General features: G+C 40.4%; 1 protein-coding gene across 4 annotated transcripts in view; it reads right to left on the reverse strand.

The window, feature by feature from the left end:
- Window positions 1-24,124, reverse strand: part of LOC122527920 — a 309,050-nt gene that overhangs the window by 165,023 nt on the left and 119,903 nt on the right. The window lies entirely within an intron of this gene.

Below are 24,124 nucleotides of genomic sequence, written 5' to 3' on the forward strand. Positions count from 1 at the left end.
GAAAGCGTCGAAGTTGATGTGTAAAAAGAAACAGTCGCATGTCCGTGATAAAAACGGAAATTCTTCCAAAAGCAAGCAACTCCCATTCTACTTCACCCGAGGAATGGAATCTTGTGAAAACTCTAGCAATAAATTGTCCCAACATTCTGACTTTGTTCCCGCTGGTATCTCAGTCGTTTTACATATTGTTTCGATACACAGGCGACGCCAGTGTTTCTGACACACGCAACTCGTAATCCTCGAAGGACGAAGGACGAAAGCAGCGCCAATTCCTTGGCGAATCAAGACAAAACTTCCCCAAGGGTCTCGACGCTACACGAATATAAATACGGTTATTAGATACGTTTCCCGCTGTGTATCGCGGCACGCAAATGGTAAATGATCCGTGGCAACGAGAGAATCCTGACGACATCTTCGAAATATCCAACTCCGCGATTGGTTCACGGAATTGCGAGCAGAAACACCTGTGTCTACTCTCTACTCGCTCGAAATTCATGTCAATAATGTGTTTATATTTTCACGGCGATCTAAAAATTCGTGCGACGATCGCGTCGAACCGAATATTGCAGCATAAACTTACTGGATAAAGTACAAATAAATGACATTGTGTTCTACCATGAGTCGTCGAGAATTAGCACTGCATTTTCTCAGAACTAACATTTAAAATGATTTTGCATATAAATTTATAATCAGTATCTCTCGTTATAATCAGTATCTCTGCGAAAAAATGACCATTGTTTATACCATTTTTAAGGAATTGCACTGGCTTATAATAAAAATCGGTGCGACGTAAAATGATAGGACACGGAAAAAGCAAGATTTTTATTTAACATCAATAATGTGTACACTTTCCTTTCATCTCTAAAACTTCCATCATTCTTTTAGGTAGTCATTTAAATAATTTTTTTAAATCTTTATGCGAAATGGCATTTCACTCTTCTTCGATTGTCATTTTGAACTCGGTTGCTGAATTAAATTGTTTATAATTTCTATGTACAAACGTTACGGTCCGCATATATTTTCGACAATGTTGAGATCTAGAAACATCGTTGGCCAAGATAAAAACTGAATATTGTTTCTTTCAAAGTAGCTTTTTTAGCCATATACTGACGCATTATCATATTGAAAGACGAATCCTTCTCCACAAATGTTTTATGTTTGTTATTTCTTCATCAATTAAGTTAATCTGTGCTTATTAGTACTGAAAAAACGAATATAGAAATATTTGTATCCAGTTCCTGCCCAAATCATAAGTCCTCCTCCGCTCATTTGATATTTCACTCGATATATTATATTAATTCCTTTCTGAAATCGTAGAAATAACCAGCCATCTAGTCCATTTAGTGTACATCTTTCTCGTCCGTAAATAAGACTTTTTCTCCACTTTTTTCTTTATTTAACGCTCTTTCTTTATTTTCGAGCGAATGCTTATTGATCTTTTATATAGTTTTTCGTTAATGGTGGCTATTTTTTCAGTTTCTTACGTTTAATGTAATCGGACTATTGTAAAATTCGCTATACGTTCTTCGTTCTATACGTTCAACATTAGTTGAAATTCCTGTCTCTTCTGCTATTTCGTTCTTTATACGTGATATTATTGTGGAATTTGTAATATCTTTCATCACGATTATTCACAGTTCAAGGCTTGCTTTTCTTTTTACCATAATTTTTGGGATCTTCTGAAGAAATTTTAATAACATTACAGCTTTTATTATTTTTGATATTTTGGAAATGCTTGCATCGTCTTCTTTTAAATTTAAAATTATTTTCTTCTCCGTTTTGTTTAATTTAGTGTCACGACCCATTTTTTAATATGTCAAGAAAACTAGTATCAGTATTTTTAATACAAACTACTTCTTATCGACCGGTAAACCATTTTCAAGTTCCTTGATCGTAATATTTCAACAGACAGTTCAGTCTGGTTTCTGTCCTATCATTCTATCGTACCCGTTTATCATATAAACAAATGTAATTCCGAGAAAGTAGTAGAAAAACAGTCGTTATGAATGATGCTAAGACACTGTTTGAATACGTATATGCAATCTTCCTAAATACTATCGATTTCAAGAAATGCAAGGGTGTCATATCACGTATATTGTAAAGGGACGTATCTACCGTTTTCCGGATCTCATAACAAGAAACTGTAACGATTACATTATACGATATCATAAAACGAATATATGTTCCCTTTTGAAAAGAAACAGACCTCTCGTTTAAATCTTCAAAACGACCCCCTTCTCGTAAAAATCATTCCCCAACACTCATAAAATCGTACAGCACCACAACCACGTTTACAAAATCTCACGAACCAGTCGACGTGAGAGAGAGTAGAGGATTCAAGTGGAAGGAGTGTTTCGCCGACTTATTTTGTGAGTGATCGCGAAATACCGGTGAAAAGGGGCAACTTTTCCACCTGCATTCGCTGCATTTATCGCTAAATCCTCTCCCACCATGTTGTTCTCTAAGTACTCGAGGATCATGTCGGAGTTTGGCTTAGCCTACTTTCGAGTTGCCATTAGAGAGAAGCAGTTCTGCAAGACGGAAACATTCCCACGGTAGATGCCGACGAATTCGCGATAGATATTGTCCTGCCTAGGATGTAACTCACGCGATTTCGAAAACTAGAAAATGAACCTTCAAGCGAAATAAATTTCACTGAAAAGTTGAAAGTTGCATATTCACGTTGAAGTTGGGCGAAATTGTCGAGAAAGAAGAAGAAGGTGGCGATTAATTTGATTGCAATAGCTCTTCTACACTAGCGAAATATTTCGTCAAATCTAGCCTATCTTTTTTCGTAAATGGCCCTGAACTGGCATCTACTATCTAGATCTATTATCTAAAGAACTTGATAGATAGCCTCATCGAAAAATGTAGTAGCAATTAGCAATTTTTGGATGAGACATACTTGCTTTCCTTCCTTTTCTTTCATTTAATCGTATTATCATATAATATAATAAAAGAAAAGTCTTCTTTCGATGAAACTAGTCGGCAGAATCTTCGATTTGACGTCTGAGCATCCAAAAACGGGCTGCTCACTGACCGAGCAAGCAGCCTAATTAATGAGAGATTCGAAGACGACGCGACTTCGGAACCGGAGGAATTTCCATCGTTTGGGCTGTGTCCGCCATAGCGAAATTCAATCTGAGCAGAAGACTACCGGCAAATAATTAGTACAGCGAGCGTCGGCCCTTTAAGGTTCTCCTGATCCAGAGGGGATCGTCGAGGTAATCCCCCAAATATGAATATAATTTGCTGGCAAAGAGAGGGAGATAGACCGGTTGGGTAGAATACGCGTGGAGCAAGCCGTCAGAGAGGCGGGCAAACTCGTGGATCAACCGCCGACGTAATTATGTTTCGTTCGCTGACAACCTGCCACCGATAATGAATATCAAAACGCTGCCCGGCTCGACCCGCTTTCTTTTTCTCCTTCCTTTTTTATCCGTCGACGACTACTCTGTCACAGCTTTGGAACTCTCGTATATCTTGCATCGTGGACATCTCGCGACGCGGCAACGAGTAAAATATTTTTCCATCTGACGCGTGGACGCGCGCACACGCTGCTTCGGGGGATCATTTTAACACGTCACACGTTGACGCGTCAATGCATCCAGCTGCACCGCGGAATTTCATTCTCGCGCCCCGACCCGCCTCTACGCTACTTTATTGTCGCCCGCCGACGTCGCGGTATTTTCTCGTCTTAATTGCGGAAAATGTTGTCGTTCGTCTGCGACATTGATCGTTAATTATTCGACGCCGTGTAACGCTGCTCTCTCGGCCGAGAATGGAAACGCGGCTATTGTCTGTTTCCGTGTATTGTTCGAATTTTTGCTCGTTAACCGGTCGACACGCGTACACTGGCCGCAGTATGTAACGAACTATAATTTCCATGTAACTCACGTAATTTATCTATAGTCTACTATATTTGTTACATTGTTCTGGACAAATGAGAACGTCAATTGGAACGAAGAATCACGATGAATTCTACGAGGAAATCTTGTCACGATTTTAAGTATCGCATCAGGATTGAACAAAATATCGACGAGTCACGAAGGTCTAGTTGTACGAATCTTACGAATAGAATGAGAGGCTGTGATTGTCCGTGAACCTCCACTTGGTGTAGGATGAACAATCCAGCATTCGTATCCTTGACTATTAATAGGTTCGAATAGTTGAAATGTTTTTGGCGGCAACTGGCGGCGCCGTTCGCCATGTTCCCTAAGCTATCTGAATAGGTGCTAGGCTACGGGGGAATCTTGGCCCAATCGCTCAACCCCTTGGCCACATTCTCGATGCACCCTACGAGAATGCTTCGTCTTTCACGAAATCACTGAGCCAAAGAATCGATATAAAGCCACCCCGTGGCCCGTGCATTGTGTACCTTCATTCCACGCCTGTTCCTCCGTATATATAAGCGAGTCAAAATCGTGTTTCGTAGATATTACTGTGGGGTAATACTCGGTCGACGCAGATTCGATTGTCTCCGATTCGCACCAATTCGTAAAAAGATGAAATTACCGCGCTCAAACAACAGCGCGGCGACTACTGCTACAGAATTATTGTATAATAATACACACATATGTACATATGTACACGCATAAGGAGAGTACGTATGGTAGGTAGATGTATCGTTCAACACAGAAAACTGTTGACTTCCAAACAATATTCTTGAACTACGTACTACGAGTAATAGAGGAGCGTAAATACGAATCGATAGTTCGGACATGAAGAATTATATGGATTCATCTCGAACGATTGATTAATCGTCCCTACAATGTTCGTCTCCGGCGGCAGGATGTGACTGTCGCTGTTTATTGTCCCTCGATGTTCCTTTCATTTTCAGGTCCCCCTCTACAATTCACGTTTCGTTCCTACGTTTTTTCGGCCCTCTTCTTCCTCCGGTGGTAGCACAAGTTCGCCGAATCGCAGCCACGAAAACCGAAATTGCCTGTTGGATGAGAAGTCAGAAACAGGCCGATGCTCAAAAACCCATTATCCGAGCATTATCATCTTTAATTTGTTTTCGCACCGGATTATCTTAGGGGATTAGTCCGTCTTCAATTCCCTTCCTCCTTCTTTTTGCCATTCGCACGCGGCTGGTCTCTCGATCTTTCATCCGTGCCCTCCTCCTCTTTCGTCCTTCACCTGCCTGTCCTCCTCCTCCCTTTCTCTCCATGGGATAAGATCCGCCGATAGAAGTCGGCAATTACAGAAACGTCGGAATGGGAAGGGAAGAACAGTATCTTCCTGTGAAATCGAAGCTCGACTTGCCTCTTAATGGCTCATCGAACAGATTTCGCTTTACTGGGAAATCTGACAGCGCGACTGTTGCAATTATCACGGGCTTTGGATTAATCGAATTCCTGTAGAAACGTCAGTTTGACGCTGACAAATGCTCCTTGTTTCCTACTGTTTTCCTTGTTTGGTAGAAATAACCGTGACCCCGGAATTTTCGCGAATGAATTCCGTAATCGAGAAAATCCAGAAGCCTCTGTAAATATTACAATTAAAAAACGGACGAACGTCGGGTTTAACGCGCAACTTAATGACTAGAATGCACACAATAATTGCACGGTACTCGAAACAGGGAAAAAAAAAAACGAGCTTTTAATGAAACCGGCGCCCCCATTAGTGTATGAAGAAAAAAAAAAGTATTTTTAATTGAAACTTCCATTCTCGCGGCGAAATGAAACGCTAACGCCATCTTCGGCTCCGGTGTAGAAAACCATGTGGGTCCAGCGCGGACGATAACCGTAGGAAACTGCAGACGCGCAAGTCGATGTACGCGTGCCGGGTATGCCGGTAAAATCCTACCTCATCCATCCACGAACGTTCGGAGGCGACGTTCATAAGTCGATGGACCATACGCTGCATGGAAGAGGGCGAAGGGGGATGGGGAGGGGGGGGGGGGGGGGGGGGGGGGGGAGGAGGAGGAGGCAGAGGAAGAAAGCAAGAACTATCTAGTACGAATAACAGTGTGGGATGGAAAAGGCGCTGTAATTCGGGATGCGATCGCTTTTAACCGGGCAAATTGGAATGAAAAACTCGTTCTTCTCCAGGGAGGGGGGAAAGCTCACGGGTTAAATATACCGGTTCACGGAGCTTTCCAGCCGGCGGAAAAATGCATTTCAATTATCGGCTCGTGCGCCGACTCGTACAGCCGCACGCGCGCTAGCAATTTTGGCTTAACCATGCCGCTACGCTGGTAAATTCTGCCCAGTCACTCACCCGAAAAGCCAGCCTCGGCACCGTAATTAAATTTCGAACGACTCTCTGCCCGATCCGTCAAAAACCTTTGAACAGCCACGCGCAAAAAGATCGATAAGTGCTAACTTTGTGCAGGAATGCCATCTCCGGGGTAAATAGACGCGCGACTGTCTCGTTTTCCAAAAATCTGCGGATCTGGATCGTTTCCTTCGAGCCTTTGACTTTTATCCTGTCGATAGGCAAATGGTGCCACTAGAGCAGGTATCGTGAAAGCTTTTGACCGGGTTAGAAATATTCGAATACCATGGATTAAATTGGAGAGTGAAAGGAAGAAAGTTGTGGACGTTCATAAAGATCGTCCATAAAGAATTATATCTTGCAAGTACGATCCGATGAAAATAATTCATCGTGAATTTTAAGCATTCCAACATTTTTGATAAAATAATTGTTTTAATCGAATAATTGTTATTTTATGGAGTAATTTCTGCTGCTATTTTTATTCACTGTCTTCTTCCGCAGGAATTTACTAATACGCAACCCCGGGTTAGGGGAGCCTGGAGCGAGTGTGCGATTACTTTAAAATATTCGGTGAAAAATTCTCGCTTTGGAATTCGATGGAGCGAGATTAGCGGATGTAATTTATCGTCGTTTAATTATCAACAAAAAATCGCCTCGACCGTTCACAGGCATAGGGGAGAAACGTGGTGGCGAATGTAGCGAGTTTCGAGCACGCAGAACCCCAGAGAGAAAGAGAGGACGCGACGATGAAGTGGAGGAAGGAGAAAGGAAGTGGAAGAGGGTGGTATGTATCGAGAGGGCGGCCGCGCGGCGACCGGATTTAATTTTAATCTCTGATGCTTTTAGCGCATGAGACGATTTTTCAAAGTCTCGACCTTCCTTCCCTTGCTTCTGCCATGTCGCGGCCTCATAACTCTTGCCCGATGTATTAATGTCGTGTTAGCGAGCAATTTAACAATGCTGAATGACCGCGCGGTTGTAAATGGAGCGACGCGTGCTCGTTCAAGTGCATGCACGCGTGTACCGTAAGACGGTGACACACTGCGGTGGAAACAGCGCGACGTCGACCAAAGTTCTGCTCGCGAACCAGGAAGCTGCGAAAACAAGTGAATCCATTTTCATTGATCGACAATTTAATCCTTCACTAGCCTCAGCAATTGCGTAGATTTACTTCTTCTCTTATTCTTGTTCTTTCTCTTTCTCTTTCTCTTTCTCTTTCGCCGACCATAAATAGACGCGAGTATGCTACGAGCATCGATAATGGTGCAACAGAAAGTGGCATGAAAATACAAGACCGAACATGTTATAAACAATTGCCAGCTTTAATAATACGCTTCAAGAACAACGAAAAAATAATAATAATTTTACCATTATATTTGTTGGAACGGCAAAACGACATCTCAATATCAACAAATATCGATCCAAAGCAGAAGAATCGATACCAGAAGAAACCGAATAGGTTCGAATGTAGACAAAGAACAAAATTCTAGTTTCACTGAACGATGATTGGCTCCATACTTCTCCGTAGCGAAATATATCGAGCGTGGTCGTTCCGTTTGACCTAGTGGCGGCACTTTATATTCCGGAAAGGGATCTCATTGGGAACGATTGCTCGACAAGGAACGACGAGGGAGTTGACGAGTTCTGTTCCGTGCGAGCAAGAACGGCGAGTAGAACACGCACGTGTAGTGCACGCACGCAGTCACGTACGAACGCACGCACTCCAGTGATCCATAACATTGTCAACTCGAGGCGTTGGTCAAATCTCCATCTCAGATTAAAGGCCGCAACAGATCGTGGTCTACGCGTGAAATGCTTACCGCCGAAAACGTAGGCCAATCCTCGCCTAAGATCGTTCTAAAATGCGTGTGTGGCGCTACTCTCGTAAATTCACGAATTACTCTCCCGTGCGTTTCCCGATCGTTTCACTACCTACTACCGTAGGATCGGGGTTAAGTGCAACATGATCGAAACGAATGGCTGTATGGCTCAAAAACATGGAGTCTTTTGTTCGATGAATTAATGTCAACCGATCTGCATACTGTTGGCTGCTTTTAAGCCGACTTTAATATTGAAATGGCCATCGTGCGCACTGACAAACGCGAATGACACGAATTCAAAAGAAGTTTGAAAACACATCGACAGGGAAATGAAGCGACACGAATGATCTGCGGTGCTCTAGATGCGCTTTTATTTGCTCTGTTCATCAATTCAGCTATCTAGGTCAGTTGCAGCAATGTTTCTTTCTGTCAATCCTAATATCGAAATGGCGAGCAACGATGTGCAGAAAATTCGTACAACTACGGTGAAACAATCTACTGGTGTGATTAACATCGTCGAAATCGGCTTCAACGTCGACAGGTCGGAACAGCTCGTTGAGATGATAGCGATTTCACATGGAATGCAGGATATACGAAGAGCATGTGCAGTTTGTATACTAAGATCGCAAATTTCACGTGCTTGGCGATAGGATGAAAATAAGGCGATGCCTCGACGTGTAGATGGAATTGTGCGTTTCTAATTGCGCGCCCTAGACAAGAATAATATATAATATCCTATTAACAGACTCACAAGTAATATTATTAAAGATTTATTTTCGTATCGAGATTAGATATGATAACCACGGAGAGATTTGCTGCCCGAATTCGACGGGGGTTATTTGATAAGGTAACTGACAATCGAATAGAATGGTTCAACAAGGGTCTAATTTTAAATTCTAAATATATGCAGGTAGTTCGAGTTTAGTCAATCTAGCAATATTCTACTTGCAGAGAAATTCAACGTAGAAACGTTCCAAACTTTCAAACTATACCGTCGATCACAGAATTTACCTCAACGATCCCATCCCCGCGAATCCTCTCGGAAAGAGGCTTTTACGTTTCAAGCGTTCTACCAAGTAAACCCCTCTTTATACCAAGAGACAATGTCTATAGAAACGGAAGGTAGAACGGTGTCACGTTCTTGTCCGTGTCGATCGACTTCCGTGCAACGAGAACGTCCCTCCATTTACACGAGCAACCCTTCCCCATTAGTCGGGTGACATTGACCGCGATGATGAGCAACATCGGGTTCGGATATCTTGAGTAACGAGAAACAATATTACGGGCTCGGTTTCGTTATTTCACGCAAGGCGTACCCAACGATTGCGATTCGTTCGACCGTAAGGTCATTGCGGTCGCCTAGGATAGAACGCAGGTAAGTCACGTTTGACCTGGAAAACGAAGTATGGCGAAGTACATAATCGGCCAAACATAGCCGTCATTCACCAGGACGAATCGTGGCCGCGGCATGTTTTTGTTTCCACGGTACGCTGGCGCTGTCGTGACATGCAGTAATATAATTACAATATTGCACGATACCGTGATAATACCATGCCTCCGCAACGACTACGGAATCTACCAACCAACCTAAACCATCCTGCCTTCACCCTGCCTCTCCTCGTCTTCACCTTTACTCGCCCTCCCCGATCCCTCTTTCTTTTTCTCTAGTAATTAATTGCTCGTTCTCTACCGGCGCCATCCAGCGACCCGCTAGAGCCATTAACTTTATTTACACGGTTCAACCCTCTACATGTAAACAAGCAGCGTGCCGTGCTGCTCTTTCTCGAATCACAACCTGTCTTAACCATACCAAGTGTCGAGAAAACTAATCGATTTAATTGCTCTTTGTTGGTTGGTTGAATTTCGACAAACTGATACCAATGATGCAGGTTTCAACGACTAAACTGAAAGGTGGAAAGCTCGACTCGAATTACGGGTGAAAATAATCTATTATTTCATTAGAACCCCTCACAGTCGGTCGACGATGACACCCGTTAAATTTGTTCGCTTACTTCACCCTCCAAATGTAAACAGTTGGCAGACTACCGTGACGTGATCCTTGACGCGCGGATATTCCGTCGACCCATGGGGAATGGGGGGCCTCATTATTTTGCACCCGCAGTTGTGTTTATCATTGCAGTCCTGTCCTTCTCATTTCTTTCACTGTTTATAAATAATTTGCTGCTGTATACATTCCGTGGAAAAATTATACAACATTATACAAATCTAAGTACAAATCTATATAGAAGAAAGAACTTTTCCTATTTGCATGCATACAGTTCATTTTTACTCCAAGATACATTTTTTACAAATAATTACCGTTTAACTTTTTCACTTAACTACATTTACAATTATATTTCAGAAAATATATCACCTATTAACTACAACAAAACTATAATATAAGCCATATCGTATTTTTCTCAAGGAATCAATACGTAAACTTTATTAATACTAATAATAGTAATGATGCAGTACCATCCTTATCTTCTACAATCTCTAACATTCTTTTGAAAATTTCATTCAAGAAAAATTTATATAAATTTTGTATTGTTTTTTGTTTTATACATTTTTTTTTTCTAACTCTGTTTTCAATTTTTTCAATGCTGCGAAATTGTTTTCCTTTTGGGTACACTTCTTTAACTTAGGTATACTTCTTTCAATAATACACATGCAAATTCAGAGACTTTGCAAGTTATGGCAAAACATTAATTTTTTCACTTTTAAAATAAAATTTTATTACTTTTGCAGCAAGCATATTTAAATTATTATATTCAAACATAGGGCTATCTTTATTCTCAATATTTTACCATTCATTTTTATTGAAATAAGCTTCATATCTATTTTTTCGAGATATCCTGTTGCTAGCTCTAATACCTCAGCATCCGCTTCTGTAGTGTGAATTCTTCTGTTTTTAAATTATGAAAATAATAATTTAAATATATCCTCTCTATTCTATATCCTCCCTCCCCTCCCATTCAAGTTAAAATATTTTTCATCCAAACACTCTTCTACTTTTTATGTCATTGTTATTGTTTTTTTACTGATTCTTGTTTGCCTCTTTAAAACGACTGGTTCATAATAGCCTTATTAACATCTTGTGATTTTTTGGAAGCTTTTACCTTTTATACTATTCTAATACTGTCATTCCAGTTTTTGCTGCTATTTGTTTCACAATTAATGTTTAATTGAACGTACTTATGCTTTAAGATTGCTTGCCTTTTCTTCCAATTTGTTTTTTTTCAGCGATCATCGGAATGTTTTTTAACATAATTTTCACTACTCTTTAAATAATTGTACGCATCTTTCTAGTATTGTAGAATGTTTTGAAGAAATGTTTTGTCCTTTAAATTCTTAATTGAATTAATTTTGTTACTATTTAGCTTTCTTCTACAGGATACTTTATAGGAACAAACTATTTTTAATATTTTACTATATCATAACACAACATTAACTATTTGATAACAAAATTTTTCCTTTACATATCACTTTGCCTGTTTGAAGAATACTATTTTAGTTTTGTCGTGATTAGCAGGTGATACTTTCTTAAATGTAATTGTTATTTTGTAAATGTTAAAACGATAACCTTGAGTGAAAGAACGTGAAAGATTTTGAAGTAAATAATAACCCCATGTACATAGATAGGAAAAATTCTGTCTTGTAATTTCGTCGCGAAATGTACTGTCATTATAAATACAGATGGGCATTTGATTTTCTCGGTTGATTTCTATCTGTTTTTAGAAAAGGAGGAATATCATTATTCTTCATTATTCTTTTATCTCCTTTACATATTATTATATATACATAATAGCACAGTCAACATTTTGATTCGAAAACAACTGATTCGAAAACCTTTGTCGTAAGCTTCCCTAAATTTTTAAAAGGGGAAAAAACAGATTCGTAACGATAGTCTTAAATATTCCTAACTTTTCACGCACCCGAGTCTGACCCTCGAAATCTTGAACAAACGATTCAAGGATTTCGCCGGGGAACGATTCGGTTAAAAAGCAAAAGATTCGGCTGGGACTGGGTGGAAAGCCTGCTCGAAGGGTCGAAACTGACATAACACTTATATTTTATTCCGTGACGGTAGAAAATGGATTTATTCTTGCCCTCCACTGAATATGTGCGTACCTTCGAGTCCTCAGGCATTATTTATTCTTCTCCATTGACATTGAAGCGAATCAACTCTTATGCTCCGTCGGATAGCTATTTCATCATTTAACGGTCCCGCGACGCGTATCAGATTTCGATCCTTGAGAAAAGATTGCTTCCAATCGTTTTCAGCATAGCGATATTTCACATAGCATTTCAAGTTCATTTACGTTCTGGGTTCGAGAAGATTAAACTCGATCTTGCTTCTGCTACTTTTTCTCTCAAAAAGAAATTTCAATCTTCAAGCAAACACGTTTCTCTCGATTTCAATCTCCAAGCGAAAAATCCTGAAGCACGATGCGACTTTTCTGATTGCCGAACTCCGCGCCACTACGTCGCGTCACTACGAAACTAATACGAGCATTCGGTGCTAAAAGAGAAACGGCCGTTCTTGCGTGACTATCGAAATAACGACGGCAGTAACAGTAGTAGCGGTGCATAATAGCAACGATAATAGTAGTAACAGCAACGGCACGTACGCCGTCGCGCCGCGCCACGCCACGCCACGCCACGCCATGCCATGCCATGCCATGCCATGCCGCTTCGTGTTAGCAGCACCACGTGAGATTTCTAATTGACGGATCGTCGACTCTGACGGTGCTCGAGGGCTGATACTTGGCTATGAGGATATTCGATTCTCGATGCCCATCGGGAAACGTTTGCCTCGCTATCTCCACGAGACACACGTCCACTTCGATTGCCAGTCTATGAAAGAATGATCGACTATCGCGTGCAGTCTGCTCAACACTTGCGTAAATCTATCGATTTTCTTATACCGTAAAAGCCTAGCGTTTAGTTTCTCCGAAAGATTTTAGGGCGTTTATTTAATAATATTTAATAATTGTAGTATTTGTAAAAATTTAAATACTAGCAATATTCAAATATTTATTGCAAAATTAAATTGACAAAGAATCGTTCTCGAATTAAATCTTGAAGATGGCGTACTCTATATGAATATCTTGATCTTTTTTATACGCAGTATCTTCACCGTTCCTAACGATTCTCGTTTCTTTAGGAATGTGAACAGAGTTCTTCTTCGTTTCGTAGATCACTGCAGCTGAATTTCGAATTTGCCTCCATCCATATGCATCGATTTAATCTCATACACTTCGATCTTAAAATTCCACTTAAAAGTAGGAAGGTGTATTTAGTACATGTTATTCAATTCTAACTGCAATAAGGATTGCCGTAAGCTAGCATTCTTTGAGATTTCAAATTTAAAAAAAAGTCAAAGAATAGAAGAAAACAAATTTTTTAATAAACTGCATTAGATCCAAATTTGAGATTCAAATCGATGCGCGAGATGTGTAGTTCGAAAAAGGGCTGTATGAAAGCCTAATATCGCACGATACTTAACGTTATCTTAAGTCTTCAGATCCTAAATTTTTCTGAAAATATGGCACACTACTTCTCCTAGAAAACGGCATCAATCGCAAACTTTCTCTATTTCTCTATACAAGTTTTACTATCTGATGAACAAATCGCACGATTTTCGCACATTTTGTAACATCTTATCGCGTTTTTTTCCACGCGTCTCTAAAATGTTTGGAGGTGATCAAAGAATGGTCTCCGTTGGAAGAGGAAGAATAGCAAGAATCACGAAGAAAATTACGAGACCACTTTTTTTCACGATCAGAAAGAAAAACAAAAATATTTCTGGAGGAGACGGCAATTCGATCTAGCAAAGCTGAAGGGACTACGAACAAGACTAGAATGACAAATTATGTCTCAGTGACCCTAGTTTACCGTAGTCATAGAAATTGGATTAAATCACGTAATCGACAAACGATCCATCAGGATGGCAATTCGTCCACAAATGCGATCTTAATACATCTGGTCATCGGGCAATCGCTTTTTCTCTATCTTCGTCCGATCTTTTGACGTCGTGACTAGAGTGATCTCTGTATAATCGATTCTATCTAACTAACGTACTAATGCCGCGCCCAGCGACGAAGATTAACGAATCAATCTCCCGAAAAACACGATCGTTTTAACTATTAATGATTTTACAATTAGAACATAGCCCCTGACAAAAAGTTTTCGATCATTCACTCGATTGTATTCAATAATACAAAATTGTTTGAGAACACTTGAATTATAAAATTATTTTATATTGTTGAAACTGAATTGGGAGTAAGTTGAAGTTTAATATAGAATAAGTAACAACAATTAAGCAAAAATTATTATATACTATTGAATTTTAATTTAAAAATTATAAAACTGCTGAAACTAATTATTATTTACTATTGGAAAAAAAGACAAATAAAAAAACAAAATGTTATGTGGAAAAAAAAAATTTTCCATCAGTGGAAACCGAGAAAAAAAGTTTTCGACCAAATGTTTTGAATTTTTAAACAAATGATAAATTATAAATATATAAATTATAAAATTATAAATATAAATTATTTATATAATTATATATATAAAATTATAAATATTGTGTTGTCTTTCCACGTAATCTTACGACAGGTTTAACGCGTTAAAGCGTGGAAGAAATTAAATTTTTGCAATCCGCAGGAGAAATTTCTTCTCAAGATGAAACTTTATGGCTTTTCATCTTTATTTTTTGATCGTGTACTAATTTTTTTAGTTTCACCCATAAATTTTTTATCAGATTTAAATGGGAATGATTTGCGAACTATGTCACTATTCTAATACATTTCTGTTGTTAAAAAATCTTTAACTATTTTACTCTGATGGCATTATCACGTTGAAAAACGAAATATTCGGAATTCTGAAATCAATTTTCCATACTTGAAATTAAAAAATTTTCCAGGATATGTGTATACATTTGGGAATTGACATTTTGATACAAATAATTACACAATTTTTTCATTCAAATGTTCTATCATACAATCCCAAATCATATCAGATTTCGAGTACTTTCTTTTCTAGAATTTAAATTCTTCACGGAAGTTTTCATCAGATCTTCGTCAGATAAAAATTCATATAAAAAAACCGTGAATTATCGCTAAAAATTACATTCGGGAAATTCTCTTTAGACTATGTTTCATTCTTACATCGCTGTAACCGCTTCCTTTTATGCTCTTTTGAACGAAAAGATTTTGTTTTCGCTTTTTCAGCAAAAGAATCCCATTTCATTCAAACTGTTTCTACGATTACAAACGTTCACTCTTCACTGATCATTAATTTGTTTTAAAGTAGCACGTCTCATATTTTTGGAAATTATACGCAATTTTCTTTCGTTGATACACGAGGACGACCACATCTCTTATAATTAGATATATTTGCTTGTTTCACTAAACTTTTTTTTTTAATAATTGACGATTTCGACTGTACCCAATGACTTTTGTAACTCTTCCTTGCGTGAATCCATCATTAAAAAGTTCGATAACCTTTTTTTTCAAATCTTACGAATAATATTGACGTGATGGAATGTATTCTGAAATATTGTATCGCATACCTTTAACTTCAATCCGGACAACTTCATCATCCGCCTTCTTCTTCTCTTTTTTTTTTCTTTTTCGACGATAGATTCTTTTTAGGACAACACTCACATGGCGTTGATCGAATGGTCAGGATGATGAATTGATCATCGTGTTACGTAAACAGTTATGCACGAATTCCATAAGATCGAAACTCCTATGCAATCACTCGATCGACAAATCTTATTCATCGGCTTTCACTTTGACACCATGTAGAATCCATCGTTTCGACAGAATATCAATCATCCTCAATTATCTCATATTTCATTCCGTTCGCTCTTACTTTCGGATAATTAGCTCGAGTCTGAGACTTTTATTGGCTAATTTGATAATCAAAGAAAGTTGAGAGTTGGTTGAATCATAGCGGAATGATAAATTTTGCCAACGACTCTCCAAACAAATGCGCTTCGACAAGCATTTACAATTAATAAACATTTTTCTGTTCGAACGAACGAGACAAGATTCTTGGAGATAAAAATCCCCAGTAAGCGAGCCAATTATGAGAGACAAACGTATCGGCAAGCGTAATTGAGAATGAGTCTAATCAGGCCTAAACAAGACGTGAGCGCGCGCTGCAGGAAAAGTGGATTTTGTCGGCACAAATAGTGGAGTACAAACGCGGGAAATTCAAAGGTACGCGCGTAAGGGATCATAATTAAACGACAAAGAGCGGATCGGCGCGCTAATTAAAAACATAAATCTTCATCCATTCCGCTAGGTACCCGCAGACTTGGTGTTATTAAATTCAAGGGTATTAATTACCTCCGCCATGCGAGACTTAGGAAATGACATTTGAATCGCAAAGAGCTCCACAGGCAAAGAACAAAGCACGGTAAAGCAATATTTGAGAGGAGGGCGGAGGGGGGGGGGGGCAGGGCTTCCTCGGTGCCCGACACAAAGCCGGCGCTAATTAACAATTAAAGTTATTACATCCGTTTGGTCACGGACGAACGACTTTTCTACCTACGCGCTGGATCACAAACACGTGAATGTTAGCGTATCTATTAAGTAGCTCTGTTTTGAAGATGTGTACTGCTATGTGTCCACATGTGAGTGCGTCTGTGTGTGTGTGTGTGTGTGTGTGTGTGTGTGTACGACGATGCGCATTCAATACGGTGGGAATTTTCAAAGGAACCAGTAACCGTGAAATTTTAATATCCTTTGAACATTATTCCCGTTAAAACTCAGTTTTTTTTTTCACGATTTGCGGAGTTTGAAGGCAGAGAAGCGAAATGCTAATATCGCGAACGTTCTACGCGTCGAGGTCGTGAAATTTTACCAAGCTTTTGAGAACTCTTTACAGTAAGGCTGGCGAATGGTATCCGCGAGACGAATAACAAATTCGAAGGCAGTCAGCGTCGGTCTCGGTCGCATCGCCACGCGAAACACGCGTCCACGTTTTGCGCAAGAAAAGCTTGCCTAGCACGTTCAAAGAGACGGCACGCGCATACATTTGCATTTTGTGGCGTGTCTAATTGAGTTGTTTGTTATTTTGTCATAGTGATTGCCTCGTGCATACGCGTTGTTTTATCGTTACATTTATCCGTTATCGACTGTCTCCTGCGACTTGTGGCCAACCGACTGGGAGATGATTCTACACAATAAAAATGCGTCGAAAAGATGGGAATAGAATGTTTTCATTAAAACACCTAAGCAAGCTTTTGTGATTGTAATTCGTGTGCAATACCGCGACCAACCGTGAGAAAAATCAACCAATCGATCAAGCTCCGGTAATGCATAAGAGTACTTTTATGTTACTTGAAAGGACGTGTTTGAGAAAGCTTGCGAGAGTAAAGCATATCTTAATGCGAATGTTCACGACGCGACGTACAGAGCAACGAGTGAAATATGACGAAACTGGCTCTGGTTGCCGTTATTATCTCGAAATCGTGACACTTTGCCCCAGAAGGGAGAAGGTGAAACAACCCAAGACTGTACCGTGGCACGAATGTTCGTTCTCGCCGCACCGCATTGATTTATCAACGCGACCCACCTTTTTCCGAGACACAGTCGAGGATCTATAATTGAATCTAGGAAACGATCGGACGAAAGGTCTCGACAAAATATTTTCAAGTTTCGAAATGAATATTACATATACACGTAGCTGGTATATATTATACACATAGCGCGAAAAATTTTTTGCTAATCAACAGAGACAACCGCAGAAAACGGTTTTATTTTGCCCCGAAATTTACCGTACCGTTCTATGGACAGTGATTTTCGACCCTGTCAGCCATCTTCTTGTTAGTTTCGCCGCAGTGCACAAAGCATATTGCGTTTCGCGTTATTAGTTCCATTGTCGGACGTATTTTCATAAAGCTCCTTCCGCTCGGCGCGTATTCATAAACAAAGCCAGCGCTTCATCTCTTTTTCGCTAGCTGAAACATACTCGTAATTAAATATCAGTCTCGTGGCACCGTTGTCCCCGCGCCGTTTCTGGAAAATTCATTTTCAATCTCTCCCCTGGCCAACCATGCTGGTCTTTGTCATAATCGGACAGAGAAAACGTGAAAGAACCGGGGAACAGGAAACAGAGCAGCCACGAGAAAATCACGGTACGCAAGAGTCACGCGCAAAAGTTCCTGATGCACGTGATTCGACCGACTAAATGGTCAACCGTCGCGTTCAAATTCTGTCCGTTTCTCTGAACTCCGAGGCATGATTGCTTTGCTAGCTTCGTAATCGTAAAATATTTGTATATAACAACATCAAGTTGGCGACGATGCAACGAATGGAAAATACTGGATACGAAATTTTAAAGTTGCGCTAGCGTCATTGCTTTTTTTCTTTCCTGTTCAACCAAGGAAAATTTAAAATCTTTTAATGAGAAATAAATTAATCGATGAAGTGAACGGGCCGCGAAAAAACTAAAAAGTCATTTACACAGGGACGCGCCGGATTAAATTAACACCGCGAACACAACGGGTGAAAATAATTGATAATTACAGTACACGTCGATGCGAGCCACGTTCGATTTACATATATGCAAATTCTTCGACACAATTCACTGCGTCATTGTGTCCCGGTCGAGACGCACGATCGCAGCGACGCCATTTGCTTCTTTTTACCTGCCTCCTGTGCAATTTGCCTCGATACAAAAGCCGAACAATTAACGCCGCAAACCCTCGAGATCTCCATTTAAAAAACAATTTAATTTGATTCGCGCGGAAAAACTGAATAGACCCATCGAAACTGCGACCTCGTCAGCATTGTTTCTTCTCAAAAAAAAATTCGCAAATATGTACGAATAAAGAAAATTTTCATCTCTCTTTCGACTTAGTTCCTGGTCTGTATCGTTTGACACAGCCAACATCCGGTGATATATGGAGAAGACATGAAATCCACATATACCAGGGATTACGAACATCCAAATTGATTCGAATCGTTCCTGGGCCATAATACTAAATAACTAATGGTCCTCACGCAGCCCTGGTGGTATCACGACAAGTAGGAAAACGCTTAGTCACGTACGATGCACCGTTTCTCCATACTAATCGTCTAACTTGCGTTTTAATCGCGATTCCCGATTTTGCTTGGAAATTGTGACACTAGGATGTTTTGTGGGTGTTGATTCTTTTTTGTTAGTTATTATCTATCAGTCGTTACTCTTATCGTTACTCTTCAGCTATCAGAATAATTTTTTCAGCATAGAAATTATACGCGACAGGTGTCACGATAATAAAATTCAATGTTGTTCGTATTTATCGCATGATCATCCTTCATCGTACTAAATGAACATAAAATGAGATCGTAGGAACAGCAACCAAGCACGGTAGAAGTACCACGGTAGAAAAATGGATTTTGCAAAGTGGATTATTAGCCTTATAAAAAAATCATTGTACTAAACAACAGACGGTAACGCATACAACGCGATAGTAGAACTACGAGGAGGAGAAGGCCTAAACGGTATAATGGCTAATTTCAGATAGATAGCGTTGCCATCATTATTCCATAAATAATAAACGAAGTAGAAGCCACTTAGCGCAGCGGTAATTTAGTCCAAGTTCACTAAGTACCTGGCTGTTCTTTTTTCGTAATTACACCAATGTGCGATTTCAATATCCGCATCGCGCAGACTTAAGCAGCTAATCATAGGTGTCCGTGGTGCGTGTCCCTGTTCGTTAATTGGAGTCGCGAACAAGAACCAAGTAAAAAACCGACACGAAGAAGGGAAGAGTAAGGAAAAACGGAGGAGAACCAACGAAATCAACCGAGTATCATCGTCGTCGCGAGCAACCATGTACTTCCATCAGCATCAAATTGAAAAATAATATCGATACCCGAAATGTGACATAATTGCTCGCTCACATTGCCTCGATGTAGCCGCGATTACATTCTGCATGATAATTACAAATTTCACTTCCCCTCATTTCTGATTCTTTTCTTAATCTTCTTCCTACCACAATTTTTTCTCGATTGGTTCCGTTCAGCAGCTCGGTGCGAGTAAATGCGCTCGTTCAGAACTATCGACTTTTAATAATCGCTTGTGAAACTCGTTAAGATTCCATCGGTTAATCGATGTAATACGCGCATTTCTCTTCTAATTGGCGAAATCGAGGTCTCAATTGGGATCAGGCGAAACCGGCCACTTCCACCGTTTTACCGATCAGCAACGAACGGATCCGAAAATTACGAGAAAACAGGATGCAAAAAGAAATTGGACATCAACAACTCATGGCTTATCGTCGTATCTATCAGAAAACGAAAGTCTCTTTATCCGGATGAATGATCGGTAAAATTATGATCTTAAACCAAGAATTCAATCTCGCTTTGAATCTTTTTGCGATCGTAAATGAAGCACAAAAATAAGATGAAACGACCATTGGAGATAGGACTAATTTCTATGAATCTTTTAACATAATTTTGATGATTTTTTATCCAATCGACATAAAAATGTCATTTAATTCTGGCCTAGAAGTTTTGAAACCACATTTTCAAAGTCTTTTCTGAAAAACCTGACGGTTTTTAAAATCAGCCAATAGAGATCTTTATCCGTCAATATTCAGTGTTAGTTGGAGCAATATGTACTGATGTTATATGATCATTTTGTTTCTCAAACCATTGTGTGCAATAACAAATCACGAACGATACTCATCATTGTTGTAACACCATTTAGTTCGTATATGCAGTATTTTGTCGTACAAATGATATACATGACGATAACAGCAAAATTGAATTTTGTCACAGATACCTATAGTAGTTTTAGAAAGAAATCACACGAAGTAGAGTATGAAACATAATCTTACAAATATCCTCTTCGAAATATAATTATTATTATCTATTGTTTATTACAAAGTTAAAAATAAATTAAAGAAAAATTTTTCGATTTTCATATCCCGGGCTGCAAAAAGTAAAATTAATGGCCGATACCTTTTAGCAGACTAGAGTGTTAAAAGATAGACAGACGTATGTATATGCGTGTCGCCCACGCAGCAATACTGAACATCTACGGTACCTGCGCGTACATACCTGCACGAATACGCTTACCTCATGTAGAAAAAAGGAAAATAAACACGTCCTTCGACGAAGATAATCGAAGGTACGGACATGGTCCCCAGGAATTATTGTACTAAGCGAGGTGCCACGAGCGGGTGCCAAGGTACCGAGTATTATCCTATTAGAATAAATGCAAAGTGGCGTTCTACTATCTTTTTCGATCTCGATGTACCTCTTTCTTATCTTTCCATCTCTTTTTCCGACTTTCTTATCTTCCAACCAATTTTCTCCTCCTCCAATCCGTCTCTCTTTTTTTCTCTGTTTTTCTTTATTCATCGTTCGTCAACTCATAAACGTATTCGCATCCTCTCTGTCTGTTCGGTACAGGTTCGCATCTGGCCTGGCACAAGGGTGGAAAATGGGAGGCAGTCGGAGCGGTAGGATGCATTTACATGATATGAATATAATGGAGAGGGCCGGGTCGCTGGCAAACCCAGACTACGAGAGCGCTACCTGTTGAACGGAGAGTTCAAACCCGCAGTGACACGATATATTCGGCCGGTTTGGACCAAGCGGTCTCCCCCAATCATTCTTCGAAATCATTTCTGAATCTTTCATTCGTCTCTATTCGAGTTCACCGGCATCTATTAACTCGAGACATTATTTTACTCATTAAATATTACACAGAAACGAATAGGAAGGAAAATTTTTTCATTCGGAATGAATCGCAAAGAAATATCAAATACATTGATAGATCGACCTTAAACGTATACTTGGACAGCGACAGGAATAACTTTCGTGAGAAGAAACGATCCTTTTGGCAAAGAAACAGTGAGTCGGAGAATTACGCGAGAAAACTGAAGAGGAAATGTCACCTGTCCAATTAAGGACCACTCTCTCTATCAGCAATACGATCTGTCGCCGCGCGCACGAGACCAAGCTCCGTTCTACGAAACGGAAACAAACGTCGTCACAGGCATAAATATGTATAGGATAGAGCTTGTGTCACTCGACCGGGACGTTTCCCTTCTTCCCCTCGGTTTTCTTTCAATGCATCTCGTCTCATCGAACAGTCATCGGTTTCTGCTGGATTATGCGCTCATCGAGTGGAGGTAGGTAGATGCAAACCATAAGCACGCATCGATGCATTTCAATATCGATTCCGTGAGATCGTTGTCATTCAGGTTTTTACTCCGAATATTTCGATAAAACGTGCTACACTATGTTACGAGGTTGCAATTTCCAGGCAAGTAGTAAACAATCGTTCTGTAAGTCTCGTAAAAATCGTTCCGAGCACCACCGAAGCACGTTTCGGGAGACGAAACGCTGTTGAAATAAAGAACAGGGAAATAAAGAGGAGCCCCCGGCGGCCGGAGGAAGAGAGTCGGATCGAAAAATGAAGAAGAGAAGCGCGAAGGCAATATAAAGGGCCAATAAAATCAGGGCGGTTAACAATACAGGCGGACTTGGCCAACACCTTCTCCTTGTGTCTTCTCTCTTTCAGATGTTGCCTCTCTCGCCGTGTTTCAGCCTCCCGACTGAACGCGACCCTGCATCCACCCTTGGTCAATTCTATCTGTCGCGTTTTAACTTCGCTAGACTTTGACTAGCCGTGTCGCCACTCCGAGTGAACTCCAAGTTCGCTTCAATTCTCGAAAATTGATGCGTGGAGATAACACGAGGCAAGCTTGTTGTAGTCGGCCTATAGTCGTTTCTTTTCGATTCGGAAAGGCGCGACAGCGATGCTTCGCCGAATATTCATGAAGCCGAAAAGTACTCGGAACGGTACTCGCGTTCGCATACGATTTGGAAAGGCGACTGACTATGTTTGCAACGAGCAGATACTTTGCGAGACTGCCGATATACTCGGCGACCGATCATGGACAAGAACGAGGGAATAGCGGGAGAGGAGGAAAGCGAATCTCGTTCGAAACGGGACGAGTTTTGTCTTCAGGTAGTGGTCCGTTCGAAAACGATGAACAGAATGGTATCTTTCGCATTTGGCGCCGTTCAACTCAACAATCGTACGTATAAAGGAGAAGCGCGTTGCGCGACTCCTGGAAGCACGATTAATTTCAATTCTCGTCGCACTCAGCCACTTCCTACAACAACACGATGAACACTGATTCCAAAGAATCCCAGCACAAGCAACGAAGAATGGCCGGCAATAAAGGAAGGAGGAACGACGCGAGGCGCCACTGTCTCGTAAGACGAATCCATTGGAATAGTTCTTGGAATAGTTCCCGATCGCATTCGAGGACCACTGTGTAGCCAACATCGCTATCCATTAACGATACACGATTGCCTGTATGGCCATTTGAAAGCTCAATCGAGCGAGAATCGGGAGAATCACAGAGCGGCATTTATCGTCACCGAGATCCAAGAGAAACGTATCTACGAACTTTTATCCGAGAGAAATGCGCGTCGTTTCTGCGATTATTTCTGCCCCCAAATCTGGAATTTTCATCGAAATCGAGAAGCTTTACTTTGTTGGGATTCCATTTTTGTAAGACGAAAAAAAAGCACCTAACCACCAACTCGATCCCACGTGCCTTTCTCCACGATAGTATATTTTATTAATGTCGGCGATTGAGAAAACCTTCATCTCCCGATAAATCGTTATTAATCGCACCGTTTACTTTCAACCAACAACTCACTCGCTCATGGACAACTGCAATCGTACACTGTTCGGATGTACGATGATATCGGTGTACATCCGAATGTACGCGCGCGCTTTCCATACCAATAAACACGTATATAAGGCAGCCAGAGAATGTCATTGCAACAACATCCAGCCAGAAGTAAGGTTTATTAAAGAGACAGGGTCGTGGCTAGGGTTAAAGGGAAAACATAGATATCCCGGAGAGAAGGTTTATCTCTTCGCGTAAACTGCACGCGATCTATGCTCGACTGAACGCTCTCACGCGAACCCCCAGCCGCACGTTTTTCATTCCAGAGCCGCTTGTCGAAACCGCGTACCCCACAGATCAAAGTTCCAGACACCAGACATCTCGGAAGAAAATCTGCTGCAATCCGTTTCTCAGCTTG

The sequence above is a fragment of the Frieseomelitta varia genome, unplaced genomic scaffold, assembly GCF_011392965.1.
Source record: "Frieseomelitta varia isolate USP_RPSP 00005682 unplaced genomic scaffold, Fvar_1.2 scaffold_239, whole genome shotgun sequence".
Taxonomy (NCBI): Eukaryota; Metazoa; Arthropoda; class Insecta; order Hymenoptera; family Apidae; genus Frieseomelitta; species Frieseomelitta varia.